The 16958-nt window shown below is 44.7% G+C and overlaps 1 long non-coding RNA gene across 1 annotated transcript; it reads right to left on the reverse strand.

Annotated features, from left to right (window-relative positions):
* Positions 1 to 5603: 5603 nt before the first annotated feature.
* On the reverse strand, positions 5604 to 16479 carry LOC309636206. Its single transcript, XR_014249302.1, has 2 exons — positions 8275 to 16479; positions 5604 to 8216 (listed from the first exon to the last, which is right to left on the reverse strand). It is a non-coding gene; the product is annotated as an uncharacterized lncRNA (long non-coding RNA).
* Positions 16480 to 16958: the final 479 nt, after the last annotated feature.

Raw genomic sequence — 16958 nt, forward strand, 5'->3', positions numbered from 1 at the left:
AAAATTAATAGAACAAGTTGCTCACTAAATGACAACTGTCATTATTTTCATGTGTTTGTTATGATGCAATTAATTAATACTTCTCCCTGTGAATCCTCCAGAATGCAAAAGAATGTGAGGTATGAACCAACCTAGCCCGAGCTCAAACTCAAACTGAGAAGGCTGCCAAAAATAAACATATAGTTTGGATCCTCTGGGTTTTCCTTGTCCTTTTGAGTTTTCATTAGTCCAGGGAAGTGAGAGCCAGCAAGCAGGTTGGATGGAATTTCCTTAACTGGGAGCTGTTGAGAAAAGTTACCTGAGCCTATTTAGGTGCTGCCCTGACTTCAAATGGTCCCCTGGAAGTAAAGCCTGAAAGAAGCACTTGGGAGCAGGTAATTTCTTGGGAAAAGATCCCAGGAAGCAGGATGAGGGACCTAGGAAAGTGAGACCAGCAGGGAGAAAGTCAGTTAAGGGTACATTATTGAGCTGGTTACCGCCTTGGGAAACGGAGTCCAGTCCCCCCAGGGACGGTATAGGATGTGAGTCTGAAGGACTGGAAACTGAGGCATTTGTCTGTCAGCCACTCTCCTCTTGGTCGAGGGTTTCTCCAGCGACACTAAGGGCCCCCGGCTCCAGGCTATACCTACACGTGGGCTGAGCAGGCTTCCTCAGCTTCAGAGAAAGCCCTGACACTGGCAATGGGCAAAGAACTCTCCACCACCACCGCCTGAAGCTGGGGGGCCGGGCAAGGAGTTGTGATGTGGGGCACAAAAAGAGGTTGCTTCGTGGTGCAAGGGACCCTGGGTGCTCACTGTCTAGAAAGGATACAGGTGTGAGGAAGTGGGGGGCGGGGGCCTGCCGTAGCTAGGTGGGCATCCTCTGAACATGACCAAGCCACTGTGGAAAGGGAGAGGGCCTTGTTCTAGACTCTCGCCAGGCATTGACTCATTCTTTGCCTGCAGCTGATCGGAGAGATGCTGTTACGTTTCAGGAGAGGAGACGGCTGGGAGAAATTAAATAAGCTGCCCAAACTGACCCTGGGAAGGTAAAGCAAGGCTGGGATTCAAACCTAGGACTCCACCTGATCACAAAAGCTCATCTAATGTTTCTCTAACTTCTTTGATGATAACACATTATGAAATATATTTTACATAAGGACTCAGGTCACACTCAACACACACATATACTGTATAACTGAAAGTTTCACAGCCTCTCTTCCTATGGACAATGCCTCTGATGTCTGATCCTATTCCATTTTATTTTTAAAATGCCAGTTGCAGCCACCAAATTGATTTCACAATTCACTGCTGTGCCACAGCCCATGGTTTGGAAAGAACACTGGATTACTTATTTATCTGATTACTTATCAGACACTTACACTGAATCCCACCCAAGCCAGTCCCTCATTCCTAATAATTATCATATTATTTTGGGGTATCCCTCTCCCTCAATCTTGGCCAGTTCCCGGTTCAATGTTCTTAAAACTGGGTAAGTTTTCTTCAGAGCACCAACCTCAGTTTGTACTTAACCACATCCATTTGTGTGGTTATTGGATTCATGTCTGTCTTCCATGGACTGCAAGGTCCACTCTTGACCGAGTCTACTTGGGCTCACATGTCTTCTAGCACAACAGAGTGTCTAATGTACAGCAGGTGCTTGGTATTTGTTTAATGACTTTATTGTCGTAAGAACCATCTGTTTGGGGCCACTACTCCCCGGTGTATTCTAGAACTCCTTTCCTCTTCACAGTAACCCCGTGAGTGGACAGGCCTGGGAGTCAGCTGCTTGGGTTCAAGCCCTGCCTCCAAATACTTCAAGTTGTGTGATCTTCAGCAAGTTTCCTATCTGCAAAAGAGAGATGATAATGGCCCACCTCAAGGAATTAGTGTGAGGATTAATTGATAAAATCTTAATGAATGACAGCAAAAAAAGCTAGTTTACCGTAAAAAGCCCTGACAGGAAATATAATTAAATGAGGCTGGTGTTATGGGTTGAAGTGTGTTGTCCCCACCCCCCCGGCAACGATATGTTGAAGTCCTAACAATTTCTGGTACATTAAGATGAGACCTTATTAGGAAATGGGGGTGTTGCAGATGTAATTAGTTAAGATGAGGTCCTACTCGAGTAGGGTGGGCTATTAATCCAATATGACTGGTGTCCTATTGCAAGACAGCCACGTGAAGACAGAGACACAGGGAGAACACCATGTGACAACAAAGGCAGAGATCTGAGTGGGGCAACTGCAAGCCAGGGAATGCCAAGGACCTCTGGCAAACCACCAGAAGCCAGGAAGAAGCGAACTCATATTCCCCTACAGGTGTCACAGGGAGCGTGGCTCTGCTGACATCTTGATTATGGAATTCTAGCCTCCAGAACTGGAAGACAATAAAGTTCTGTTGTTTAAAGCCAAAAAAGAAAAAGAAAAAGGAAAGGAAAGGAGAAAAAAAAAAAAAGAAAATTCAAAGAACAATAGTCATTACTATCATCTTTCTGCAGATGAGGGCAAAGCAGCATCCTTCAGGCCCAAGTGAATTAACTAATATTTATCCTAAGAACAGGGCTGCCTCCTGCGCTAGACCTTTTGCATATTTCAGTAAAGCCTTTGTCCCTGACCCTGACCCGGAACAAGAACGATTTCCCCTAGTGATTTTCTCCTCTCGGTGCTTAGCCTTACACAATCTCGTATTGCAGCTATTTCTTTACTTTTCTTATCGCTTCAGCTTCATGGTGAGCGCTTCAGAGTTGTGCTGTATTTACCTTGAATGTTAAAAGCACACATCACATATTTGTTAACTAAAACTGCATTGGATGATATGTTTAAAATACATTCAGTATCGGACCATCTCTCCCACCCCAGCTGCTGTCACTCTGGTCCAGCCCTAAGTCCCTGCCATGTTCTGGCCCCTGGTACCAACCACTCTGACCTCATGTCCTACGACTTCTCCTTAACGCACTGATCCAGCCACACTGGCCTCTGTGCTAGTCCTCCGTCTCCCAGGAAGGCTCCTGTCTCTAGAACTTTGTGCTTCCTCTTCCCTCTGGCCAAAACAACTCCACCCCAGTCACAGCTGTGGCTCATTCTCCGGCCTCCTGCAAGTCTTTGTTCAAATGTCCCTTTCTCAGTGAGGCCTACTCTGAACTCCCCATTCCCAGAACTTCCTGTCACCTTCTCCTTATCACTATTATATATTTTACTTAGTCATTTATGATCCTCTCCCTCCATTAGGAAGGTCTACAGAAGAGCTTAGCAAGAGTAAGTGTAGGTGCTCCATAAACATGTGCTGAAGGAATAATCAGTGTGTCTCGTCCACAGCTCACTGTATCTATACTGCATTTTACTGCTCTGACTATCAGTTCCAAGTTTAACTCAAGGTCTGAGACCAGACAGCATCTTTCAAAACTAATAATGTTCAAGCAGCAAAGTGTAGTTGTAGTAAAGCATTCTTAGCTCATGTGAATGCCAAGGGTCCCAGAGCCAACCTGACCTGCTTACACAAGACCCAGAAAGACAAGTTATGGACATAAAAGCAACCTGTCAAGTGTTACCAACAATCATCTCAGCAATGCTGAAATGTCTAATATGTTTTCAGTGAATCCCTGAGCTTCTCACTTGAGTGATGCTCTCAAAAGAGATTTTTCTCTCCAGGTTTTTCCTTTCCTAGTCAGACACACAGGCACACACAGAAGTATGGAATAATGGGCCAATGGAGCAAGGCTGGATTCAGGGCCCAGAGGGTTAAATTCTAGTCCAGCCCCCTCTGCTCTGCAGCCATGAGTTTGGGCAAGTCCCCTACAGGCTCTGAACCTCAACTTACAAAAGAGTATCTAACCTAGATCATCTCCATATGCTCCTTTCTAGCTCTGAAACGTTAGTATTCTGTGAAATGCTAAGTCTTTGTAAAGAGGATGCCAGAAAGATCCAGGATTGCATCTTCTCTCCTCTTGCACTTGACCTGTCTTTGATCTCCATTTTTTCCCTCTGAACAAACCATCTTCTGTTACACTCAAGGGCAATCCTGATTACAAGTTTCTTGAAAGGGTCTCCTAAGCTTCAGTTGGATCATCTCCGAAATGCAATAAGCATGCTGACCTCGGGATGAAATAAGCTCATGTACACAAAGCACCTCCCTCAGTGCCTGGCATAGAGCAGGCTCTGGTCAAACATGCATTCTCTCCCTTTCAAGGCCCCTCGTGTTTCTGTTTTGATGAGCCCAAGGAAAGAGAATACACCAAATCATTAGCTCCAGGCTCCATCTGATCTCTTTTTCCACCTTCTCTTCAGAGACGACAAACCAGGTGACCTTGCCTTGGTCCCTACTCTTCCTCCCGGGCTCAGTGAGATCATCATGGTGTCAACAGGCATTTTTGTGGATCACTCACAATGGCTTGATTTTTTGCAACATGTAATCTCTCACTTAATCTTCACAACAGCTCTGTGAGACACATATCATATCCCCATTTTACAGATGAGGAAACTGAGGAACAGGCGTTAAGTAGCTACTCACAAGCTGGTGAGTGAGGGGACTGGGACTGAACTTCCAGTTTCCAGATGCCCTGCTCCTTCCTCCTTCCCAAAGCTGTCTGGTGAAATGGGTTGGAAGGAATGAGTGGCTGCCTGGGAAGTTGGGCAGACATGACAACTTGGGGGAGTTGACAAGGGACCACGTCAAATGAGCTAACATCACCCTGGCCCCTGACTTACTAGGGGGTGAAAACTAACACACCTTAACCTGTTAGGAAGCCAATATATACTGTATTATGTCTTATTTCTAATTTTTTCAGTAACCTTATGAGGAAATGGGGGCTCAGAGGAATTAAGGAACTGGCCTGAGGACACCCAGGCAGTGACTGGTAGAGTCAGGATTCCTACCCAGGTCCCCCGGCTCCGTGATCCCCACCCCCACTCTGCAGTTATTTCCAGTAATATTGGATGTTGGGCCCTAGGAGTGACATTTAACAGCCACATTATCTGAGTACTTACCCTGCATGGAACCCTGCTCTGAGTCTCCATTGCAGGAACTGCAGAGATTTGGCCTCAGCTGCAGAGATCTGGCCTCAGCTTCCCCTCCTCTCACCTGAGCCCACCAGGCACGCTCCCCGCTCATCAGCTGTCCCACTCACCAGGCCTTGAAATGGCTATGTTTCGGTATCCCTGTCCGTACTTCCTAGGAGACAAAGGACTCCTCGGGGGCAGAGACTGTGTGGGGTACGTCTTTGTGCCCCCATGGTACTTGGCATGAAGCCTTTCTCTTAAAGCTTGAAAATGAATGGCTTTCCTCTTGGTGCCATGGGAATTGTAATGAGAAACATATTTTACTTCATTACCAGATCGTGCCTGTCAATCCTGAAATGAAGTGGGCTGAGAAATTCATGGTTAAACGGTAACTACCCAGGTTATGAGTGACTCGAGAACAGAAACTGTCTGATTCAAGGTTGAGCCCTTAGATCAAGGGCTCTTCACCTGGGGTCTATGACCTCAATGCGCAGACTTCAGCAGGTCCAATAACCCTCTAAAAATGTCTGTAAATATTTTTGAGGATGTTCATTTGTCTGCCACAAGGACAGCTTTCATCAGATTCCTAAAGTGGGTGAAGACCCCCTCCCTAAGTACACAGTAGATGTTCAGTCATACGTCTAAAAATTATTTAATGAGCACTTCCTCAATAACCATTTGCTACGTGGATTAATGGCTTAAGGAAGAAACATGTGCAAAGTGCAGACCTTTAAGGTTGGGTCTGTTTATTTCACTGGTCTTAGGTAAAGCCTTTGGGGTTCTCTGAGGTGGCCAAATTCTTCTTCTCAGTTAAAGTATCTCGTAAGTCAACACTCACAGGCCAAATCTTAAAAGTGGCAATGTTAAACAAGTTTTGGGCTAGAAAATGGGAAACCTGAATTCTGATTAAAGTTGTTACTAATCAGTCAGAGTAGTCGCAGGTAAGTCCCCCAAAGCAAGGTGGTTTGTGACAGTTCTTAACCTGTATTCTGCCACAACCAAATGACAGATGACTTTCCCATTGGAAAACAGGTGTGTGTTTTTTTTAATGCATAGGAAAGTAAAATATGACAATAATTCCTAAACACCCTGCATGTATTAACAGCATGTTCCAGAACATTCTTCATGACACCACACACCTGCAACCCTCCATGCCCCTATATTCCTCACCCACTTCTGTCCTTTCTTTCATTTCTACCCAAGAAAGCATATGAGCAGGTGAGTGACAGAAATTCCTCCCAATTTAATTTAAAAGTTAACTGTTTCCAGACATGAGCACTCTGATAAATGTATGTTACAAACTCCTATGACATACCTCCAGGAAGATGGTGAGCATGGAGCTAAAGAACCACAACATGGGTGGAGAGATACCCGGCTTTCCAGTCAAGTCAGTTGGAGAGAAAACCTCAGCTCTGCTTATGGGCTACGTGACTTTAGGAAGTTCAATGACTTCTCTGAGCCTCCATTTTTTCATCTGAAAAGTGGAGATGGTACCCCTTCCTCACAGGGTTGTGAAGATTAACAAGGCATGGTGTGGAAAGGACTATGTAGTCCTGTGCTCGGCCCCTGGTAATGAATTTTAGTGCCTGTCTCCTCCTAATTTCCCTCTCTGGACCTCAGCTTCGTGGTCATCAGGATGAGAAGTTTCAATTAGGTCTATGTCAGAAGGACCTATTTTGGCCTCCCTCACTTCCTGCCTCTAGCATGGCTCCCGACTACTTTGGGAGGGAATCCTTACTAAAATGGAGAAAAGAGACAGAAATCCTATCAGCAAAATAATGCATCAAAGATTTGCTATATAAAAATTGTCCAATATTGTTAAGTGAAACTTCTTTGCGGGTATTTCTCTCTGAAGGATAGGAAAGGTCTGTCTTCATCTCTCTAACAATCGCAAAGGGAACACTGAAGCGAGTGGCCTGTCCAGGCCTTCTACACCCTACAGGTAGAATTTAGTAGCTCCAAACCCTTGTTTCTCATATTGAGGGACCAGTATCCTTGCAGGAATATGGCAGGAGCTAGGGACACCCAAAGGCACAGGGCAAGCAACTCATCCTTCCCAAGACACCAGTTTTATTCTCATTTATTTTTTTAACTTTAATTTTTATTTTCCCTGCTAAGTTTTTAAAGCGGCAACATAAAACCTTATTTTTGCTTTTATTAAAACACACACAGACATATTACAGCGTCACAAAATTTTTATGGATGTTTAAGACCAGGAAGGAGGCATAATCCATTTACATATGCTACTGTAAGGGAGAAAATTTGAGAAACACAGGACAGAATGATCTCCCTAAAATCTCAGGTGGTCGTGTATCTGTGTCAGCTCCAAGCCTGCCTCAGACTGTCAGAGCTTACCAAAAACAAATAAATTCATTAAAATATAAAGCTGGTGGCAGGGGTGGGGAGTGGGAGTGAGGGTAGGGGCCGATTCAAGTTTACCTTGAAAAGAATTAGCTCCAAAAGCAAGCAAGGCAGGGACAGCTGACAAACTAAGCGCTCCCTGGCACCGGGTTGCAGGGCTACAGGATCCTGGGGGAACATTTCCATTTTGTGTCCAGGATGAAAGGCTTTCATGGACATCCCACGGACTGAGGCGGGTGCCCTTATAATGTTGAAGGCAGATAGGGACTAGGTCCATCACTCTTACGGTGTGTGAAGGGAAACTCAGAACCTATAAATGCTCCCATGGAAAGAAAGCTCACAAATCAACTAAGCCTCAAGGATGACAAAATTCTTAACATTTCTGGGCACTGCTTACATTTTGAGAGCAATTCATTTCATTGTATAAAATTGGGGAAGTACAGGAAAGCACAAACCAGAAGTAAACATCACCCATAATCCCTGTTTTAGTCAGTTTGGGCTGCTATAAAACAATACCAGAGACTGGGTAGATTATAAATGACAGAAACTTATTTCTAACAGTTCAGGAGCCTGGGAAGTCGAAGATCAAGGCACTAGCAGATTCGATATCAGGTGATGGGCGACTTCCTGGTTCATAGACGGCCGTCTTGCTGTGTCCTCCCATGGTGGAAGGGGGAGAGGTCTCTGGGCACTAATCCCATTCATGAGACCCAATCACCTCCCAAAGGGCCCACCTCCTAATACCATCACATTGGTGGGGTTAGGATTTCAACATATGAATTTTAGGAGGACACAAACATTCAGTCCATAACAGTTTCTTCTCCTAGAGATAATAACTGTTAGCACATACACATACACACACATGCACACACACATACACCTATATGTTTATGTATTAATATAATCTAAATTTGGGATTAGCATATACACATACACACACACATGCACACACACATACACCTATATGTTTATGTATTAATATAGTCTAAATTTGGGATCATACTATACCTAATGTTTTGTAACCTATTTTTTCACTAAATATTAAATTATGAGCATTTTTCCATGTAATTATTCTGCCTTCTCAAAGGTCTCCAGAAATATCCAGCCATAGTCTGCTTTCAGAAAAAAAGGTTTGTTTTTATTTCTGACTAGTAAGAGAAAGAGACTCTTCTCTCAGATATTTTCAAACCCCTGAAATTTACCATCCCAGGGAGGGCACCACCTTCCTTGAGGCCCCAGGGCTTTACCAAGATGGTGCCTCAGGGAAGTGACATTCCGTAAGAGATGAGAAGGCGGCACGCTCAACATCCAGTGGAGCTTTCCCGGAGGACAGACAGCACCCCAGTTGCTGAACCAACTCAGCATTCCCCTGCATCTTTCAACCACTCGCAACCTTCCTGAAAATGTGGAAGCAGCCAGCGTAGAGGAGGCTCTGAAACCAGCCAAGAGGAAATGCTCACCCTGTCCCATCAGCCCTGCGTCCATGCCACCTCCACCCTCTACTGCTTTTACAAATCTGATAAAAATCGCATTTTCCTTCCTTCCAGTTGCTCATGTTTTCTTCTAACACAGGAGGCTGTTTCAGAAGTTGGAAAATGGCCACTCTTACCCCGAAGCTACCCTGCCCTCCCACCCATCCCTGAAAAGAGCTCTTCTGTTTGAAGCCAATGCAGACCTTTCTCTATTTTGGCCTTGAGACAGAGGGGAGGGGGGTGGCCAAAGTGGGACAAGGGAACAGGCCAAGCCTGTGAGCTTTTCCCTCAGGACCCTCCCTTTAACCCACCACTTTTGAAGGTTAAAAGGGGGCTTTTTGAAAGGCAGAAGAAAGCGACAAAAAGCCTCTTGGAACAATGCTTTGACTGTTACCAGATCCCTCTAATAGTAGTGGGACAGGAGCCAGGTGATGCCAGAATGGAATGTTCCATATGTTCTCACACATTCCCCCACCCCAAAGTGTATCCATTTGCAAGGAAAAAAGGAAAACACCCAAAAGTATTATTGTTCACCACACTTCCTGGTCCTCAGCCCCCCAAACCTAGGCAGATAGGATAGGCTTGCAGAAAACCAGATTGTTTCTCACGCAAAACACTGCAGGGGGAATAAAGACGCAGACGTAGAGAATGGACTTGAGGACACGGGGAGGCGGAAGGGTAAGCTGGGACGAAGTGAGAGAGTGGCATGGACATATATACACTACCAAATGTAAAATAGATAGCTAGTGGGAAGCAGCCGCATAGCACAGGGAGATCAGCTTGGTGCTTTGTGACCACCTAGAGGGGTGGGATAGGGAGGGTGGGAGGGAGGGAGACGCAAGAGGGAGGAGATATGGGGATATATGTATATGTATAGCTGATTCACTTTGTTATACAGCAGAAACTAACACACCAGTGTAAAGCAATTATACTCCAATAAAGATGTTAAAAAAAAAAAAACACTGCAGGGCTTTGTTGTTGTTGTTTATGCTTGCTTTACCACAGACTACTCAATAGGTAGACTTTTTTTTTAACATCTTTACACAAGCAACCTTGCCCATAGCTCTGGGTTCCCAACTCCTGTGTCAGCCCTGCCTCCAGCACCAGCAGGGGCCTTCCCCTTTTGACTCTCAGGCCAAGAGTTGTCAAAAAAGGGTTAGTTCTCCTTAGTTCCTTTCAGCACAGCCAAAACACATGGCATTTTCACTTAAAAAGAAAACGAATAAAAACCTTTGGGGGACTTCCCTGGTGGTCCAGTGGGTAAGACTCCATGCTCCCAATGCAGGGGGCCCGGGTTCAATCCCCAGTCGGGGAACTAGATACCACATGCATGCCACAACTAAGAGTCCGTGTGCTGCAACTAAAGATCCCACATGCCACAACGAAGATCCTGCGTGCTGCAACTAAGACCCAGAGCAGCCAAAATAAATAAATATATTTTTAATGTTTTTTTAAAAAAAAAACTTTGGAATCCTAAGGAAAAACAAAAAAGAAAGAATTACAAAAAATGCAGAGTAACTGTCATCACATTCTATAGTAAAATGTTCTGTCTCCATAGAGGTCATGAAATGCTTTGCTGACAACAAAATACACTCACTCACCCAAGGATACAAATGTGTGTCATGCATTTCGCTACTTCCAATTCAATGCTTTTAGTAGACATCGCTAATCAATAACAACATTTTATCCAAATGTTGAGCCCACTAATCTGAGAATCTTTGTCAACACAGCTTTCTAGACAACCAGTACCAATCAGTCTGTACCAATCAATCAATCAATCTTTATGCACAGGCATAAAGATAAAGCTTATCTGCCATCTCTGCTTTTGCCAAGAGGGCTGAAAAGAACAAGGAAACACCTTGTCCAGTTTCTTCGCTTTTAGTTCCATTTGTCTTTTGACCAAGAAAAGCCTCCAGTCATCATCTTGATTTCTTGTTGCCCAGGACATGGTATAACAGTCACTTTCAATGAATGTCCAGTGCCTCCCTCACTGAAGTACAACCTTTTCCATTGTTACAACAGACCATGGAACCTGGGGCCCTTCATTAGGTCTCTTTCTAGGCTGGACAAATCTTGTCCACACCGGGCACCACCCTGGAGTCCTCTCTGTTTCCACATTCCCCATCTCATCCCTCACGGTCTGCCCACATAAGTGCTGATGGGCCTCAACCAGAATGGGGAGATTTAGGCTTTCACCAGATCACAACCCAGACATCCCCTCCAACTCTGCAACGTCATGTTCTAGGCAGCACGTTCATGTGTTGAGTAGTGCTTTAGAAGACTTCCTGAGTGTGTCTTAATTATTTTTAAATTATTATTGCTTCAATTAAAGCAGGAATTGCAAACACAAATGCCTACAGAGTCCAGACATGGAATATGAATGCGAGAAGCAGAGGCAAGTGGAAGCACAGGTACAGACTCTCAGTGAGTGGCAGGGACTGTGACAGCTGGAGAGTCTGTGACCTGTCAACAGGGGCCAGGAGCTTCTCTGCAACCACAGCTACCACCGTGCACAAACGTGGGCACGGTATTGCAAGCGTATCATTCTTCAAGTTAAGTTAAAAGGTAGGTTGTTATGTAAAATCTCCTCATTTTAAAAATGTTGGCTCAGGGCTTCCCTGGTGGCGCAGTGGTTGAGAATCTGCCTGCTAATGCAGGGAACATGGGTTCGAGCCCTGGTCTGGGAAGATCCCACATGCCGCGGAGCAACTGGGCCCGTGAGCCACAACTACTGAGCCTGCGCGTCTGGAGCCTGTGCTCTGCAACAAGAGAGGCTGCGATAGTGAGAGGCCCGCGCACCACAATGAAGAGTGGCCCCCGCTTGCCACAACTAGAGAAAGCCCTCGCACAGAAACGAAGACCCAACACAGCCATAAATAAATAAATAAATAAATAAAAGTTACTTAAAAAAAAAAAAAAAATAGAGGATACCTAGTAAAATTTGAAAAAAAAAAAAAAAATGTTGGCTCAAATTCATAACGCCCTGTGAGAGCCAAACAAGTCATGTCACCTGCTGGTTGAATCAGCCAACGGCCTGCCTGTTCATAACCTCTGATCTAAGGGAATGCTCTTTTGTTAACAGTTACAGATTAGGTAAACAGTGGGAAGTGACCCTGAAAAGAAAATAGGGAAGCCACTACCAGCAGAGTGGGAGCACTTGAACAAGAGTTGGGAGGTGTTAGTCAATGGCACACAGTGGCGAGACTGTGATTAATCTACTAAGAGGGATGGAGAAAAAGGAAATAAAACCGGAAGCATAAATTAAGGGCGGTCATGGAGGGATCCAAATATTGATATCTGGGGACTTGATGTGATCCTGGAAATTAACAAGGAGCCATGTTTGAGCAAGAGAGTGACTGACACTTTCCTGCAGAAAGATTTTAGAAAATTTGGCCATCCCTAGAATCTCTTTTTCTGAAGGATGAAACTGCCTCCCTCCCTTCAACTAAACCAGTAGACTGTAATCAGAGGAAAGCAGTGTAGGCCACAGTCCTTTCTGTGATACAGGGACACCTGAAACTCAAGCCCAAACTTGCTGGCTTGACTTTGCTCTTTTTCCCTAAAGCCACTTTCTTGTCATTCTCTCACTTGCAATGTGTAAGCCACCTCTACAGGGCCACCTAGGAGTTACTTAATATGGGCTCCAAAAGGCCTGAGACAATGGGAGACGACGCTATCGGCTCCCTCGAAACCACAAATGTAGAAAAACAGGGATCATCCAGGAGGATAATGGTTTCAATGTGTTCAGAAAAGGAGGCCCTGGCGTGAAGTCATGAGCTTGAGTGATGGGAGGAGAGAATTCTGATTCCACTCAGGATAAGCTCAAGAGCACAGGGGGGAGGTCACCATTTGCATTTTTCCAGTGACCATTTGATAAGGAACCTCTACTGGGCCCTGATGAGAGATTCAAGTGTGTAGTTTACAGTCACGGTGCTGTTATCCCCACCTCAACCCCTTTCACCAGCTGGAAAATAATGACTTGTGCTGTGGGCTCCCCCTCCCTGGATGGCGATGAGGCTAAGTGAGGTGATTCTTCGAGGCTCCAATTCTCCCAACTCCATGTGGGAGAAGATGAGAAACAGAATCTTGAACTGCCCCTCCTACTCAACGGCATGGGGATCAGGGCACCCTTGACAGTCACAGTGGAATATCTGAGGTTGAAACTGTTCACAAGTGATCCTGAAAGTCCAAGACATGGAGTCATTTGTTCTTTCTGGTCATGTGAATTGGAGTTTCAAGTAGTGGGGGACTAGGTTATGGGATCTGATTCCATAGTTAGTGGTGGAGCCCCGTCAACAGGCCACAGTACAATGCAGTTGCTGTCACGTGTGTACTAGTTCATGCAAAGCAGTAGAAAGTAACCCTGAACAGATAGTCAACTGCTGCTGAAATAGAGAGAAAAGTTTTATTGGGGAAATCGTACTCTACACAAGTATTACCAAAATAGGGATTCAAGAAGGTCCTGAGATCCATCCCTAAAGATCATCAAGGTTCTACTATGGTAGAGTCAGAAATAAGGATGAGCAGGATACCAAAATTTCATAAACAGTAGGCTCTCAATGATGTTTTTAAAATGCATAGTTTAAAAACAGTAACAACAACAACAAAAGGAAGAAAATAGTGAATAGTCTAGGGGTTGCCTCAAGGGGATGGAATTATGCATTTTTCTCTGTTTCTTTAATATTTTATGAACTTTCTAGATATTCTGCAAAGAGCAAGTATTACTTCTGTAGAAAGAACAAATAAAAAAAGAAACCAAAGGGGAGGAAGAATGAGGGTAAGAAACATGAAAGAAGAGGATGGTAGAGGATGGTAAGAGCCATGTCTTAACCTAAACTAACCTAACCTTAACCTTAACTTAACCGAGGCGTGCAAGCTCCAGCTCAGAGTCACCACTCAAGTCTTATCTCCACTAGCATATTCAGTAAATCGTAGTCAGCACAACAGTCTAGGCTTTCCTCAAGATAAAAACACCACCAGACACAAGGCCAACTTCACTGTTAGAAGTGGTGATCTCAGGACTTTCCTGGTGTCACAGTGGTTAAGAATCCACCTGCCAATGCAGGGGACACAGGTTCGAGCCCTGGTCCAGGAAGATCCCACATGCCGCGGAGCAACTAAGCCTGTGCGCCGCAACTGCTGAGCCTGTGCTCTAGAGCCTGTGAGCCACAACTACTGCTCTAGAGCCCATGTACCACAACTACTGAAGCCCGTGTGCCTAGAGCCCGTGCTCCGCAACAAGAGAAGCCATCGCAATAAGAAACCCGCGCACCGCAGCCAGCGAAGAGTAGCCCCCCCTCAACGCAATTAGAGATAACCCACACGCAGCAACAAAGACCCAACGCAGCCATAAATAAATAAATAAATAAAAAAGAAGTGGTGATCTCTGCAGTGTCTTGCACTTGTGTGTGATCTTATAGTTTTGAAAATGCTTTTACAACCTCCACTTACCTGTCTGTCTCTCTGCTTAGTAACAAGAGATGTTTTATATATATTTTTTTACATAATCTTTATATGTAATTATATAATTTCATATACAAATTCTAACTTTTCTAAATATTTTTGAATGCCTCTCCTCTGTCCCTCATCACAACCTTGTAAGGAGCTTGGTGGAAATGAACGACCAGAGAAATGGAGCCATTTACCCAAGGTTGCACAGTGAGTTCAGGGCAGAACCAAACTGACAGCGGGGAGGGGGTTGGAGAAATCTAAGGCTTCCCAAGCCCAAGGGCAGACCACGTTGTGCTGTGGTTATCTCGGAGTGTGCACAGAGCCGCAAATGGATTTCCTATCAATTTTAACCATCTTTTAAGCCCACTGGGAGAATAGATTTCCACAGCTTTTTAATCCAACTGTAAGAGAACAGAGTTGGTTTCAAACCCAAAACTAAAGCTGTGTAAATAGTCTGAGGTAACTAGTGAAGGTCACAGCGTGCAAAGGTCAGGGCCGGAAACCACAGAACTATTCAGCATTTGCAATACTTGAAAAAAATTGCAGGCCTGACCATGCAACTGTCCAGATTGCTCAAATTCAACTTACTGGGCTACTCTTTTGTTTTGCATTGTTTTCAAAAGAAAAAAATATATATCATTGCGCTACATTCTCCCATAAAATATCTCACAGTTGGGGAAATATTCAGTGACCACAAAGATCACTAAATCAGTTGGCTCTGTAAAGACAGCTGATGACGATAAAAGCAAGTGGGAAGGAAACCAGAAAGACAGCTCACAGGGGTCCCAGTCCTGCAGATGAAAGTTTGTAGGGGGTTGGCCTAAATTTCTCCTGTAAGTTCTAAGCCTGCCTGTTCTTCTGCTTTGACCCGATTTCCCAGCCAATAAGGAGATGTGGGGCTGACAAGACAGAGGTGGTGGATAAATGGTCCCCTAGGATGATATTTAAAAGCAAACTTAGTGTCAGAAAGACTGGGCTGGGGGCCAGAAGTACCTTGAGACTTGAAGCTCCCAGACTGTTGAGGGCAACGGTGTGGGCAGTGTGAAAAAAGGGGCCCTCAGCTCCACATACATGGGGAGTGTCTGAGTCTATCCAGCAGAAGCCCCAAGGGCTTGGAAGAAAGATGTCCTTTAACTGAAGGGAACAGAACTCCATAAAAGAATGTGCCAGAGAAAATTGCCCTCCTACAGGGACTTGGAGAAATGGTGATAAGATGATAGCAATACTGCCATTTATTGAGCGCTTACTGGGTGCCCAGTGCTTTATCTGCCTTCTCTCATTTCGTCCTTACAACACTCCTTGGAGGCAGGTGTTGGGATTACCGCCTTTTTCCAAATGAGGGAAGTGGGGGAAAGAGAGGTTAAGAAACTGATCTGCAGACACATAGCTGGTCTCTCTCATTTTTGTGCCCTGGCTCTAACCACCACACACACCTTCCTACCACCATGCCCCCTCCCCATCACTACTGAAACAGTGACATCACGCTCAGGTACCAAGGCTGGGATGCTTTCTCCCAGTCCAGATGAGACTCAGACAGCAATCATTGCATTTTATGTCATCATCTAACAAAAAGTCAATTAGCTGAATTCTGGACACCAGACAGTGGAAATTCAGCGACAGATAATCCAGAGACGGGTTCCTGCCCTCCCAGCACTTCCAGTGTAGTGGGAGACACAAGCATTCAACAAGAAATAATGATGGGATTGTGAAAGCAAATAGCTGATAGTTTCAAAGTGCTTAGGAAATGATGATGCAAGGGATTTTTTTTTCCCAAGCCCTTTCGAACTCCCAAGACCCTTTCTGGGAGTCAGTGAGTGAAACCCATTTTCGTAACAATACTAAGGCATTAAGTGCCTTTTTCACTGAGCTGGCATTTGCACTAATAGTGCAAAAACAATGGTGGGTAAAACTGCTGGTGTCTCAGCAAAAATCAAGGCAGGGGCTTCCCTGGTGGCGCAGTGGTTGGGAATCTGCCTGCTAATGCAGGGGACACGGGTTCGAGCCCTGGTCTGGGAAAGATCCCGCATACCGCGGAGCAACTGGGCCCGTGAACCACAACTACTGAGCCTGCGCGTCTGGAGCCTGTGCTCCGCAACAAGAGAGGCCGCGATAGTGAGAGGCCTGCGCACCGCGATGAAGAGTGGCCCCCCGCTTGCCGCAACTAGAGAAAGCCCTCGCACAGAAATGAAGACCCAACACAGCCAAAAAATATATATATAAATAAATAAATAAATAAAAGGTTACTATTAGAAAAAAAAAAAAAAGAATCAAGGCAGTAGCACTGAAAGTCTTTGTAATTGTCAATGCAGTACACTCCCAGCTTTGAAAAAAGCCATTTTCACTAAAGAATATCCTTGATGAAGCAGTAAAAATTATTAATTTACGTAAATCCCAACCCTTGAGTACATAACTTTTCAATATTAAATTAATATTGCACATAACAGAACGGGAAGCATGCATAAAACACTTCTGCTACATACCAAAGTGTAATGATTGTCTTGAGAAAAAGCACTCAGAAGGTTGTTTAAACTAAGCGATAAACTAGCCACTTTTTCAGGGAAGAGCACTTTTACTTGAATGAACAATTAGCAGACAAACTGTGGTTATTCAGACTTGGATCTTTGGCAGACATTTTCTCTAAAACAAACTAAGTGAGCTTGTCACTACAAGAAAATAACTGATGGTATTTGTTGCCAATG

The sequence above is a fragment of the Balaenoptera borealis genome (assembly GCF_965194805.1).
Source record: "Balaenoptera borealis genome assembly, chromosome: 10".
Classification (NCBI taxonomy): Eukaryota; Metazoa; Chordata; class Mammalia; order Artiodactyla; family Balaenopteridae; genus Balaenoptera; species Balaenoptera borealis.